General features: G+C 41.7%; 1 protein-coding gene across 9 annotated transcripts in view; it reads left to right on the top strand.

Moving 5' to 3' along the window:
* Positions 1-14,046, top strand: part of TSPAN4 (tetraspanin 4) — a 433,966-nt gene that overhangs the window by 152,637 nt on the left and 267,283 nt on the right. The window contains exon 1 of one of the 9 annotated variants that reach the window (XM_035552205.2): positions 4,877-5,118. The exons of the other annotated variants lie outside the window; for them this stretch is intronic. The gene's annotated coding sequence lies outside the window, so the exon portion shown is untranslated. Of the gene's footprint in view, positions 1-4,876; positions 5,119-14,046 lie in introns of those variants that run through there. 9 annotated transcript variants of the gene reach the window in all.

The raw sequence follows: 14,046 nt of genomic DNA, 5'->3' as shown, positions 1-14,046 counted from the left end.
AAAAAAGGTCATGGAAGTGAAGGCTTTCACAGCTGGGAAAATCTTCCCAGCCATGGGAGAGCTCCCTTGTACTGCTTGGGTAAAGCCCAGAGGATCCAGCATGTATGGGAGAGTACAGATTGTCTTACCTCATCTAGTGCTCGTAGACAATGAAATCTGCAAAGGTAACGTGTCGTTGATGGAGAGCTGTGCATGGAGCTGCTGCTCCCAGCTGAGCTACCTCCTTTGAAAGCCCCTTGGGGCACATTTTCACAGGCATGGTAGTAGAAGTAGATCTTTTGGTCCCGAGAAGCAGCAAAACCTTTGGAAAATGTCTCTCTCAAGACTGGTCATTCTGAACAGGGAAAAATCCAAGTATTCCCCTTGTCTCCTTGTTCTGTAGGAAGAATATATATATTTATATTTATGCATATGTGTATATACGTATCTTTATTCCTATGTTTACTATAAACTGTTACAGCTTTCCTAGAAGAGCACAATATGAAAAATGGTGTTCAGTACTTGGAAACCTTGAGTATACAGGTCCCTCGTACCCCTTGTAGTTTCTGGGTGTATTGTTGTTGTTTTTTTTTTTTCCCCATGCTCTTGTGCTTCTGAGGCAGAGAAGCAAACTGCTTTCCCTTAAATACTGTCTGTTCGTTGCTGAGTGTCAGGCAGTGTCACAGGATACTTTCTAAACCAGATGAATTGAGTTGAAAGTAAGTTCTCAAGCTTCATAAAAGCTGTAAATTTGAATGTTAAGGCTGCTCCCCTCCCCCCCCCCTTTTTTTTTTTTCCTTTTTGACACAATTTTGTGTTGAAAAGAGTTCAAATTCCAATACAAAGACGAGATAAAATGGTGTTGTGCCTTCTCTCCAGTCTGGAAAAATTGCTTTCCAAGTGAGAAGACCTCCACCATGTCCTAGTGCTGGGAAGAACACAACGAGTCCCCAGGTGCCTTGAAGTAAGTGAATATGAGCAGCCTGGTGAAGCTTGGATTTTAAGATGGCTGAGCAAGCTGAGACCTCCCCCCATGAAATGCCTTCCAAAATGGGAATGCAAAGAGTAAATAATCTGCCGTTATATCTCATTTACTAATGAGAGAATGGTGTTAGTGTTTAATGACTTGTGGCATGTGGTTTCTTTGCAAATGCCGGTGTCCAGTCCAGCAATAGCTTCCTCTTGCAAAAGCCCTGAACGTGAAGGAAAATACAACTCCAGATCACACATGGACTGGTTAATTCCTTCCCTTGGACAAACCTGCAGAACCACACAGTGTGTGTACAGTATTAACTCCCACCTCTTGCTTGGAGTTGGGGTTTAGGTCCCTCCCAGGGGGTGCATCTTCTCTTCAGCCTTGTCCACCTACAGCTCTTGGTGTGATGAGGCATTGGGGCATAGCTGGCCTCGCTGAAGAAGTAAATAAAGCTTCCCACAGGTTTTGTCAGTCTTTCGTGTACCCCACACAAGCTAATTGTTCACTTGACTTAGTGTTCCTCAGTCTCCAGACAGTTCTGAAATCCGCGTGGCTTCAGTTCTGGGTTTCAGTAAAGCTGTATGTGCAATTGATGTATCTTGAGCTGCTGTTTAAGCTTGTACAGAGCTTAACAGAGCACAAAGGCACGCACGTGCTTGTAGGCTTGAGTGCTGTATCAAATCAGATTGAGTACTGTGTCAGTTTTAGGAAGATTTAAAGGGCAGATTTGTATTTGCTTTTTTTTTTTTAAGCAAAAAATCAATATCTTGAAAGTACAAGGCTTCTTACTGCCACTAAGGAAAAGCCATACTTTCCAAGAGCTTACTATCCTGTAAGAATTGTGGTGGCATGGGGGGAGGTTTTGGTGTGGTTGCTTTTAATTTTGATATTTAACTTCCATCTCCCACTGCATGATTTAGACTGAAGAGTCTTTCAGTCATAATGAAGTATCGGCAGGTCCCAGCTCTTGTGTTCGCCTCTTGTCTCGTTGTGCTCGGTACTCGGGATAATGCAGAAACTGCTGTGTAAATCTTTGGCTTTGCAACACAAATGCCATCCAGTTATCTCGCTGACTGATCTTTATTATGGTTCATCTAGTTTTCTGATTTCATTTCAGATTTGCCAACACGTGGTGTGCAGGTGGTAGTAGCAGCCAGAGGTGTTTATAGGCATACAGTTACGTATGCGTTTAAATTGCTTGCATGTATATGTACTAAATGCTTTCACAGTTACGTTGTGTTATGAGTTACCATCATCTGCAGAAGTAGGCTACCAATGTTTTCTTTGAATTGCATAAATTCTCAAGGTGCCCTAAACAAATAAGTGAATGAATGAATGGAAGTGAATTGACTCAGAAGGCATGCATTTCAGAGATTGTTCAGAAGTGAACCGTTTGACTTGACAAGTTCAATATTGAAAGCAATCTTTTTTAGGGCAGTGAAAGATAACAAGTGAGAAATCCTGCCCAGGAAACAAAAGAAACTCAATTTGCCAACTGTCAGACACGTGGCATTAACTTTGAACAAAATGAAAACCAGAGCCTCTGATGCTTGAGGCTTCACTGGAGCCCAACAGTCAGATGCATGTATCTGAATGATGCAGAGGAGTGGCCTTTTTGTAGTAAGGCTGCTTTTATCTCCTAAAGTGAAAATAATGTAATCCATAAAGGTGACTTTCCTAAAGGGAGGACTTGCAGTGTAGGTGTTGAAACAAGCATCTTAACAGGTATGGAGAGGGATGAATTTTAACTGATCACATTCCTCATTTCCCTGTGAAAACCTTCTCCTAGCTTTCATAGCATGATTCTGTTCAAACACTGCTCCTATTACAGACTTTCCAATTTAGCTAGAGAGAAAAAAAGTGATGAGTGTTGAGAAAGACACAGTGTGTTGAGATATAATATTCTCTCGTGTAGTCTCAGTGTAGTGCTGGGAGTGGCCCTTCGGGTCTCTTCCAGCCCACTGTCCGGTGGACGTGTGGCTCTTGCTCTGATGCAGTGGCCCCGCTCCCAGCCTGGTGTGAGCTGAATGTTAGACAAAAACCTGAGTAGGAGCTGGGTGAATGGTCACAAGCTGCCTTAAATAAATAAATAAATAAATAAATAAAAGCCTAGCAAACGTGCTATCTTTGTCAATCACACTCCTTGAAGTGGCTTCCACAAAGAAATGAGAGTTTTCCCTGCAAAAAGCCAGACTGGCCACTGCGTGGCTGCTCTGAGGACAGTGATTGTGGACCTCTGTGTCTCCTGGGGTCGTGTCCTGGGATATCCCTACGTGTAAGTAAGAAGTAATTACATGCAGTGCAGGTGGTTCCATCCTGAATTCTAATAATGCTTTGGAAATGGCATTTTGTTGGACTAGGTGGTGTTAGAGGTCTCTTCCAACCTAAATGATTTTAATTAAAAGAAAAAAACACAAACCAACGGAATAGTCAAATACAAAGGAAGAGAAATGGAAGGAAAGCAGCATTCAGTGGAAGGTTAGATTTTTGATATATTCCTCTGTTTTCAGCAGGAAAAACCTCCTCCTCACTCTGGGGGAAGGTGTTCTTCAAGTCCTGTCTTGCAAGTTGGAAGTTTAAATGCAGCATTGCTGTGGGTGGCAGGTGGTGCCGAAAAAGTGAAGCAGGACTTAACCCATGGGTACCACCCCCCTTAATGAAGCAGGTTTAAATAAAAGTAAGTCTCCAGTCCTGTACGCTGCCATTTTGATCTTCCTCCTGATGGAGATTACACTCTAGCAAATTTTATGTCAGGATCAGATTATAAGACATGGGTTTTAGTTTGCTTTACCATTTAGCAGGTTGTGCATCCTCTTGAGCGTGGTGGCTCGTTCCAGTTTTCCCAGAATCACTGTAGGGGTTGGAAAGGGACCTCTGGAGATCATCGAGTCCAACCCCCTGCTAAAAGCAGGTTCCTTACAGGAGGTTGAGCAGGAAAGCATCCAGGTGGCTCTTGAATATCTCCAGAGAAGGAGACTCCACGACCTCTCTGGGCAGCCTGTTCCAGTGCTCTGTGACCCTCACTTACACACGTTTGTGTGAAACTTGCTGTGTGCCAGTTTTTGGTCCTTGTCATGTCATTGCACACTGCTGAAAAGAGCCTGGCCCCATCCATTTGCCTCCCGCACTTTAGATATTTATAAACGTTGATCAGATCGCCTCTCTGTCTTCTCTTCTCCAGGCTGAACAGAGCCACATTTCTCAGCCTTTCCTCATATGGGAGATGCTTGCGTAAGAGGTACGAAGTGAGTTTCTTGTTTATATGCTAACAGTACAGGAGGAGGGGGAGAGGAAAGGAGATGTTAATTAGTGGTACACAGGAGTATGCTTGAAAGAGGATTACAGTGGTTTAAAAAGTGATTATGCATTTTTTCTGCTGGCTTCCTAAGAGGGCTGTTATAGGTTTAGAGGGTAAGGGATAGCCACAGATTGGTCGAAAAATCACTAGAAAAAAAAAGTTTAAAATATTTGGTATTTCTCTCTGTTTCTCTGAGAATAGATTTGGGTAGAAGTTTTGTGATAAATGGCTGTAAATGGATAAGTGGGTCCTGGTGTTACGGGTTCCCACTAGTAGCTCTTACTGTGCCATGTTGAAGAATCATTCCTGTTGCGCAGGGACTGAAATTTGGGAATTTGGGGCTGCTGCTGCAGAGAACTACCTATGCTGATAGGCAGAGTGGAGATGAAGGAAGTGGCTAAATAAATAGATGTTGCTTCTGCAAACTCTGTTGTTTCTCCCAGCTTAGGCAGGGAGACCGTTTGGACATTTGGAATGCTAGTAAAACAAGTTTTTTTTTTTTTTTTTTTTTTTATTAAACCCGTGTGATCCTGAATGAAGTACATCTCACCATGTTCTTGAATCTATCTATGAATCTGTCAACTTTTTACCCTTTGATCCTGTAGGTTACAGAGACAACTGTAACTCCCAGCTGTACTAGACTGTGTTGTGCCAGGGACTGCACAGACGTACTGTTATGGAAGAGCCTTGCTTCAGAGATCTCACTTTCTGAGCAGATTAAGGCACTCATGAAATGAGTAAATGCAATTGATATCTAATGCTTTGATCTCCTGGATGCCCGTGTCATTTTGGACAAGGATCTCGTGTTCATGGATCAACAGGATGGAATTCATCTGAGCCATCTGTCTAGCCTCTGCCAAAGGAAGTAAGCACCCCTAGGATGTTCTCTCTGCTCTTACAGACAGTATCAAGAATGGATTGGATTAATTGTCTGAGAAGTGCTTATTTCTCAGTGCTGGCAAGAGGAAGGGGAATAGCAGGGAGAAGCTTAGTCTGGATGTCAGAAATTGGATGGCAAGAGTCTCATCCTGTCTGTTTTTTTAAATGTTTTTTAAAAGGTCAGAAATGGACAAAGAAAACAAAAGCGCTAAGAAGCGAGGTAACTTGCACAGTCACCAGATGAGCAATGGATTGAGAGAATCTTGTCTAGGGTTGCTTTAATCCCTGAAGCATGCTTTTTGTCTGGAGAGTCACCCAAATGCCTTGCAGCAGCTGGACAATCCTCTTCAAACCACAGGCACATGTGAAAGTTATGCCAGAGAAAACAGTAAATGAGTTGTTCAGACCCGTGTCCTGGTGGAGTGTAATGCAGTGACACGAGAGATCAAGGTTTCTTGGAGGAAGGTATCTTGTGAGCCATTTTAATCCTATATTGTTCAGGAAATGTTTCTGAGAAAACCCTGCACTCTCCCCTTTCTGCCTCTGGCAATATTTGTTTTCGTCTCCACTTTCTGGAGCTATAGTTCATTTTTTGCTCTGCTGTAGGTCATAGCATTGGCTAAAAATCCAGTGATTTAGTGCGGTGACAAAGGTAAAGGAAGATCTGTGGAAAGATCTGTCAGAATTGTACTGAAATGTGAAAAAACACCTCCACACCTTGTAAACCCTAGCTTATTGCCTCATGGAGGAGTCTGGTACAGATGGTGTCAGTGGGGGACCTGGAGAGTCATTGCACCTTAATCCTCCTTTGCACATCCTTAACTGGTCATTAGCTTTGTGTAATAGTTTATTTCAAAGAAAAAAGAGAAACCAAAAGAGATCAGAAAGTGAGGGAAAATAAGGGTTTTCAGGAGGATACAGCCTTATTTTTAAATGTATTGCGAAAGGAAATCCCTTCCTACCCTTCAATCCCCCCCCCTCAAAAAAAAAAAAAAAGCACAAAGTCATTACTGACATTATTGAGGGGAGTGATGTGTGTATTTGTTATTGCTCAGGATCAGCTTTTTCCTTATGGACCAAAGAATCTTTTCTCTTTTATTAAATGGATATGGATAGCGTGTGACAACTCTGACATTGTTTTTTGAAATAAAGCCGCTAGACGACTTTGTGAAGGGAGAAAAAAATCCTGCTTGATTTATGGGGAAAAAGCCTTAAGCTGTAGGTGACATTAGCAATGAAAATGTCAGGCTCTGTAGTATGTAATACATGACTGTGCTGTGATTTCACTGTATTTAATGTTATGGGACAGTAACCAGGACTTCTGTGCTTCTGATTACTCATTTTGAATGCAGCTTTTCTAAAGAGAGCGGCAGTTTGATATTCCTGGGGAACAAAGTGCAGCTATCTTAATGACTGAACTTCGGCCTCCCTCTAGAGAAGTCAGTGGGATTTACTCATCTCCTATGGGAGAAAGATAAAGCCTTAAGGATAAGTGTAAGGTGTGAATTTTCAGGAGAAAACTTATTTTATTGGCATCAGCTTAGTTAGCAAGTGATCTATTCCTGTTTGCAAGGACCTCTTTCATTTTCATCCTAAATCTGTTTATGCCCTGCACCAGTATTTTGTCCTTCTACTTCTACTCTTAATCTCTATATATGTTATATATATTTATACAAAGATCTGAAAGCTTTCAACACAAGGGTAACATACTTGATACAAGATGGCGGCGCTCCCCTCAGCGGGCTGACCTCCCCTATGGTCGGGGCTGAGCCTGAGGCTCTGGGCTGCGCCGGGAAAAGCTTGGATATGTGGGGAAAAAAGGGTATATCGAGAGATTGTGGTTGGGTTTGTGCACAGCCAGTGCTCCTCTTCATAGGGTTTGTGGTCCCTGTGCTAAGTGTGTGCCTGGCCATAGGAGGAATGACTGCCACACCACATCCATATTCATTCCCCTCTTATGTGATGGTTGAAAGAAATGTTGCTGAATATCTCTGTTCTTGTTTTACAACACACGATGAATAAACCAAAAATTGCATCCCCTGGGAAGAAATCTCCCTGTTCTTCAGCAAGGATTGAGGTGGCTGGTGCAGATCAAGTTGGCGCAGGACCTCACATTAGGTTAATAGATGTTACTGGAAGTGGCTTAATACATCAGCAGGTTCATTACTGGAATTGCAGAGCTGAGTGTTCAGCGGTGGGACAAGATCATCCCAGGTGTCCATTCTGCCTCTCTTATCCACTCAGAGGTGGCAGAACAGGACAAATGGATGTGCCAGAATTTCTGAGAGATGATGGAGACCTAGGAACAGGCAAGGGACAAAAATGAGACCAACTAGTAATATTAGAGTGACTTTTTGGAGTCACTTCTGACTCTCAGCAGATGACTTCACTGGAGTTAAACCCATGTAATGGACACCAGGTTACATCCAGCTGACTGTGCTTTACTAACTGGCCTTGCTGCTTTAATTTTTGGCTTTCCCCAGTGTTTTACGTGGCAACGTAACTACAGCATGAAGTCTAGTCCAGTTGGTTTAATACTTTTGGATAAGGTAGTGCACAGAGTTGCCATTAAATCTGCTTCTATTTCTGCTTTTTATTTTGGTATTAAAACACTGGTTCAATTCTGCTTGTTCGTTAAACCCTGTTATGATACAGGAGCTGAGTTCTAATGAGCAACTTGGCTCATACAGTCGCAAGCACCTTTTATGGGAGGAAAAATGTCAGTTGGAAATAAAAATTCAGTCTCAGGCTGCCAAGGGCCTGTCATTATAAAGACTGTTTAAAAATAATAGAAAACATTCTCACTGGATATAAGTTTTGAATGGGCTATGTGAACTACAAGTCTTCAAGCTGGGTTTCCAAAGTCACTCAGGATGAGTTTTATGAAGATACTGCAGTATGTAGAGTTACAGGTAGACATCTTATGGAACCAACAAATTTAAATGTCATTGAGGGCCTCAAAAATAAGATTTTCAAAAAAGAAAAAAATATCTCACTATTTTTAGTGCTTCATCTGAATCTTTTTAACAAGGCACAGTTTTCCTGGGGAGAGGAAATATCATTTTAGAAAGTTGAGCTCTTTAAACTGTTCGCAACTGTACGTGAATAATAGAGAGAAATATTACTACTGTAATTGTTTCTGAAAACTATACAATTAATTCACTTCTGAAAAGGGAAAATCGTATCCAGTTAGAATAGTAGCACCATGTTTGAGACCGATGGGAAAACTGCCGTTGACATAATGATGATTAGCGATAGGATCTGTGAAGCTGGGATGTAGATGAGATTTCCATATTCCTTTGCCTAAAACAAATGTTTGGATTTCTTCTTTTTCATGGTCTGGTCTGAAAAAAAATGGAGACTTTTCTCTTTTTGCATTTCAACTCAGTGTAGCACAGGCTCCAAGTAGAGAGTAGAATAATATAAATAAAGGAGAGCTAAAAATAAAGTGAAAAAGTCATTTCCAGCCAGCTCTATATGAGCACTAAAACCAGAAATAGAGGATATTTCATAGTTTCCCTGTAGCATCCAGCAATGAAAATCAATCAGTCTGAACCAGGATCATTGTATAAAGACAAACTGTCAAACCGGAGTTAGGAACAAGAGCTGCAACATCCACAGCAAGGAAAAGAGGAGGAAGGGGTGAGCAGATGAATGGGAACATTTTACATATGCTTTTGTGTTTCTTAGTTCTTCTATTCCAAGAGGAAATCCAGTCTATACATTTAAATGTATGCTGTCCCACGTAGCCCAATCACATAGTACCTGGCCAGCACCTAAGTACCCACCAGACTTCTGCTTGCTGCCCCTCCGTGGGATGAGAGAGAGAACTGGAGGAAAAGGGAGGAAAACTGCAGGTTGAGATGAAGACAATTTAATAAGTGAAGCAAAGCTGCCCATACAAGCGAGGCGGAATAAGGAATTTATTCACTGCTTCCCACCGGTAGGCTGATCTTTAGCTGCCCTCCGTAAGGCAGGAGGGCCTGTCCATGTGTGGCAGTTATTTGGGAAGATAAATGCCATGTCCACAAGGGACTCTCCTTCATCGTCCTTTCCCTGAGGTTTTGTTACTGAGCCACAGCATCGCAGTGGGAGTGGTTAAAAGGAGAGGACAGGGAGCTGACATCTTTGAGGCCTGCATACAGCGAGGCTCTTTACCTGCAGTATGCTGGTGGCAGACAAACTTTTTCAGCTATAATTCACAAAATATCCGGGGCATTGCTAGAAGTGTAATGTCTGGACCAGTATGTAAAATCCTACGCTAGGTACCTTAACTAGGATCCAGTAGCATGCACTCAAAATGACTACTGAGTGTTTTAAACATTTCTGCTTCCATATAAACGTTGATGGCATTACTCAGCATGTTTGTTGCTAATTTATTTTTAACAGCCGAGGTTCTATTGAATAAACATAAATTCCAAAAGTTCGGGGGGTTTGTTAGAAATTAGTTCCTCATGTTTACGTTGCTGGCATTGGATTGCATTTTCAGCCCTTTAGCTATGGACAGAGGCCATCTAGCCGGGCTTCAAGTCAGTTTAGCCTGTTTCGTTTGCAGCAAAGAATTTTTAAAATCCTCAGCATCATTGTTGCGTTCATTTGGATATGTTGAATTCCACATGCACATGAATCTGATGTTTTGGAAGTTGTAAAGAGGTCCTGGCTTTAAGAGAGCAGTTGCCCATTAAGATGAAACAGAAGGGGACACTACTGCAGGCTGCTTTTGGCTGTAGCTGCATTCAAAGCACAGGACGTAGGGCTTTTGATTCCTATCAGAAATACGCATGAAGCATTTCTGTGGGTTACAAATCAACACTGCGTTTCAATGAGACATTTGCTAATACTTCCAATACTATTAAAAAAGCTCAACTATAACCACAAGTTTGTTTTCTCATGTTTGGATTTTTTTTTTTTTTGCCTAGTAATTACACAGTTCTGTTATATAAGTTATTTTTAACTAGAGCTTACGCCTATGCCTACCTTTAGCCTATTTTCCCCTGAAAATTCTTGTTTTCAGATATGATAAAAGTATATAATAAAGATTATTCTTAGCTGGTACAGAATCTCTCTCATATTACCAAAAATATGGATCTCTTGAGAGCAGAGTCTTTGCACCATATCCATAATGCTTTACCCCTGCCAGCAATCTTAATGATCTGTTTTTAAAGATCTGTTTAAAAATGCTATTTCAGTATAAGTTTTTGTATTTTCCTTTGCCTGAAGCACCTGGTGTGCCCCTGAATCCTGGACAGGATATTTGTCTCTGATATTGAAGCCACAGAGCTGTGCCTGTGTAAACACAATTGCAGTTGTTCCTGAATGCCCTAGCAGTGTGTCAGAGTTAGGTAAATAAGCTAACTACATTAATTGCTCCTACGTCCCTCGAGTGCTTCCACTTTGTGGATTTTACAGTAATGTTAATGTATTGTAATCCATTATTATCTGCAAAATTAAAATTTTCTTCCTTTGCATGCATCTGCCAGTGTTAATTCAGTAGCCCTAATAAATGCATTAGAAGAGGGAAGAAATACGCAAAAGCAGGATCCCTCTGGGACTGTATAATTTCACTTTTACTCATGACTCTTCATGCTGGGTTGGATGAAAATAAACAGTATAAATATGCATGCAGCTAAAGTGAGACTACAAAGCAAAGTCGTAAAACCCTTTTGTGGTCGTAAACCCTATTATAGAATTAGAAAGAATGAGACTAGATAAATGCAGTGATGAGCTGGAAGCAGGTTTCAAACTTGCGCCGAAGGGATGGGTCTCATGGAGAAGCCCTGAGCGGTGTCATGCACTGGAAGGGGAAACGACCCAGCGGGGCACACCAGGTCAGTCACTGTTATTGGGGAAAATGGTAAATGGTCAGAAAGCTGAGACTCATCGAGGCCAGAAGGGAAGACCCAGAGGAGCTGGTGTGTAGACACCGCATCTGAGGAAGAAAAAAAAGAGTGGCTGCATGAGCAGATGAAGCTTTACAAGACCAGTAATTTTTACCTTATGCTTTATCGCTGTTTGGGAGTTGGCCAATACTTGGTATGGGTTTCTCCTATTAATTTTAAGAAGGCATTGGGTGATAGCAGACACTTAGGTACTTGGTTGCCTAACTTCAAAGGAGTGGGACAGCACGTGGTGTGGGGGGCAACCAGGGTGAGTCAGAGGAAGGTTTATGGAAATCCAAGCAGTGTGTGTGAAGGATAAAATCAGGATAGGAGTGAGACAGTGAAAAAGAAGGGAAGAAAGGGAAGGGGAGCAGATATTTGGGAAGTGTTACATTCAAAAGCTTTTCTGCGAGGCTGTGCTCAGGCAGGAATAGGAGAGGCTGAACTACTTGGGGTGGAAGAAATGTTTGAAAGCAGTGTGGACGTCCAGGAGAAGCCAGGAAGATGGCAGTATACAGGGAGTGTAAAGGGAAGCCATGGAAGAAGCGTGTGGCAGAAGCAACAAATGTGCTTAATTCCGGTTGTTGGTGTTGCACTGTGTCCTGCTGGGGCTTCCATGGAGTTTCAGAGGAGATGCTGGCTCAGCACCTTACAAGTAGCAGGTGACACGCCTGACAATCACAACCCAGCCTAACAGGGGATCTTCTGGCTTCTCAGCCGAAGAGGGAGCTGCAGGGACCCTCGCAGGCAGAAGCTCCAGCAGCAGGTAGTGTGTAGGTCAGGTAGGAAGCGGGCCTTTCCCCGTGGGTAGGACGTGACAAATGTCCTGTTGTTTCAATGCGATAATCATCTGCCCTTGGTCTAATCACTGTAATTAGTCCTGCTGTGCTGGCTGGTGATGCCCCATGGGACGTGCTTCAAAAATGTCCTCCTGGTAGGTGCCTGGAGGGCACTGGGTTTGGGAGTAAAGAACAATAATGCTGTTATTGTTATCTGCAGTGACAAGAGGGATCGCAGCAAAGGAGGCAGTTGCTGAGTGGATCTTTCAGCAGTCACAATAAAAAGAAATACGTGCAGAAATGTGGGTGAAGGTTGTAAAAGAAGCAAGCCTATTGTACTTCACCAGATGAATACAATTATACCGGGGCAAGTTAGCCCTTGTTGGGTTATTTGTCCTGAGGTTTCTGCCTTCAACGTTTGTTTCGGAGGAAGAGTTTAATTCTTCAGCTGCTAGGGTACTTACAAATCCAGGAGCAGGCCTGTAAAGTTCAGTGATAGAGTTTTTATGCAGACATAAAGCAATTGTGGTGAAATAAAGAAGGTTTTTTAATATCATGAGGCTTAAAAATGTGTACGGCCCACAAAGTCATACAAATCCCTCTTGGTTTTCTAACATGCAGCAGTATTGGGCTCTGCAGAATAAATGGAGCTAATCGTTTCTAGAAGCTGGTCTGGTCCATTGCTCGAGAAGCTGAGAGCTGGGACTTGTTCCCTTGAGTCAATTGTAAGTCCTTTCTTCTGTCTTAAAATGCTAATAAACAGAGCTGGGGAATTTCATGGGTGTTTGTAAAGCTTTGTGATTTGCTGCAATGAAAGATTGTCCTTTACGAAGTACATGGTGTTATTCGTAGACTCCTGTGAGGTAGAGTGCCCTCCTTTTGTGTGTATTGGACTTAAGGACTGAATAGTAATTGTTGGGCTTGAATATTTACAGTGAGTTGTGGAAGAAGAATGGTACAATAGATAAGTTTTCCATTAGTGTAGGTAAAGAAACAGATGTGCATTTAGTGAACATAAATGCGTATTTGCCAGTCTTTCAAGAATTAAGAAAAATGGTATTAAAGTAGAACAAAGCAACTTTTACTAACAATAAATAGAGCTTCTCTGTAGAAGTAAGATAAATATCAGAAAACAAATAACTGTGAAGCCCCTCAAAAAAGCTGTGCTGTAGGAATACACACACACTTTGCTACTCATGCCTTACATTCATTAAAAAGCATCAAACGCTGGTAATGTGCTTTCAGCAACATCTGTTTCCTGAGCTCTCATTAATAAATGCTGATCTACATTTGGTTACATTATTGCCTCACTTCAGAACCCTCAGTTTTCTGCTCCTTTGAAGAGCATGCTAGCAATATTTTGGTTCGGTACTGCATCGAGCTGTAGTTTCTCTTCCCCTCCCACTGCCTTGTACATACAGTGCAAAATGTTTCCTGCAAGTTCAACAACTGTGCTGGTTTATGTGAAGACTGAAGAGTTTAGTGAGCAGAGGAAGTGCTTTTAAAAAGGAGCTCTGATTTTTAAAAGTAACTGCAAAAATGACAGCAAGATGGCCCATATCTATCATCCCAATAATTTGTTGTTTTAGCCAGGAAAAAAAAAAAAACATATTCTCATCTTTTAGTACATTAGGCAAGTTTGATACTAATGTAGTTCTGATGAAATCAGTAGCAACACGGTGCTGTAAAATAAGTATAACATAATGGAAACAAGTACAGTGGTCCTAGTCGCCAATTCAAAGAGCTAAACTTTTTGTGTGAGCAGTACATTTGGTATTTTTGGTCCGTGATTTGAGAGTATTTTGTACTTAAAACTTTAGAGTACTATAAAACCACTGTGACTTTTCCTAACTTTGGCATTGCAGAGAGCTAATGCTGGTATCTAATTGATGACTTGGACACCGCTACGTTTTCATTATATATACACACCATCACTGGTGCCTTATCTGTAAGAGTAATATTGGCAATAAGCATTAAGTGATATCATCACTCTTCCAAATAGTCTCGGGAGAAGCCAAAAGATGATGTCATGTCTAAGCAGTCCTCTAATCCTGGAAATATTTTTAATGTCCTGATTTACATGTGTGAAGAATCCCAGTCTACATTGAAGATGTATTTTTTCTCGTGTGCTGTCAATTTTTCAAGTTCAGCAGTAGAAATCAGTAATTTTCAAGGAAAATTATGCATTCTTTAAATCAATCTCTGTATAGGTGGGTACATACGTAGATCCAGCTGAACGTATGTGCATATGTATGG

Source organism: Cygnus atratus, chromosome 5 (genome assembly GCF_013377495.2).
Source record: "Cygnus atratus isolate AKBS03 ecotype Queensland, Australia chromosome 5, CAtr_DNAZoo_HiC_assembly, whole genome shotgun sequence".
NCBI classification, from domain to species: Eukaryota; Metazoa; Chordata; class Aves; order Anseriformes; family Anatidae; genus Cygnus; species Cygnus atratus.
The sequence above is the reverse complement of the archived record's forward strand: the minus strand, read 5'-3'. Positions and strand labels throughout refer to the sequence as shown.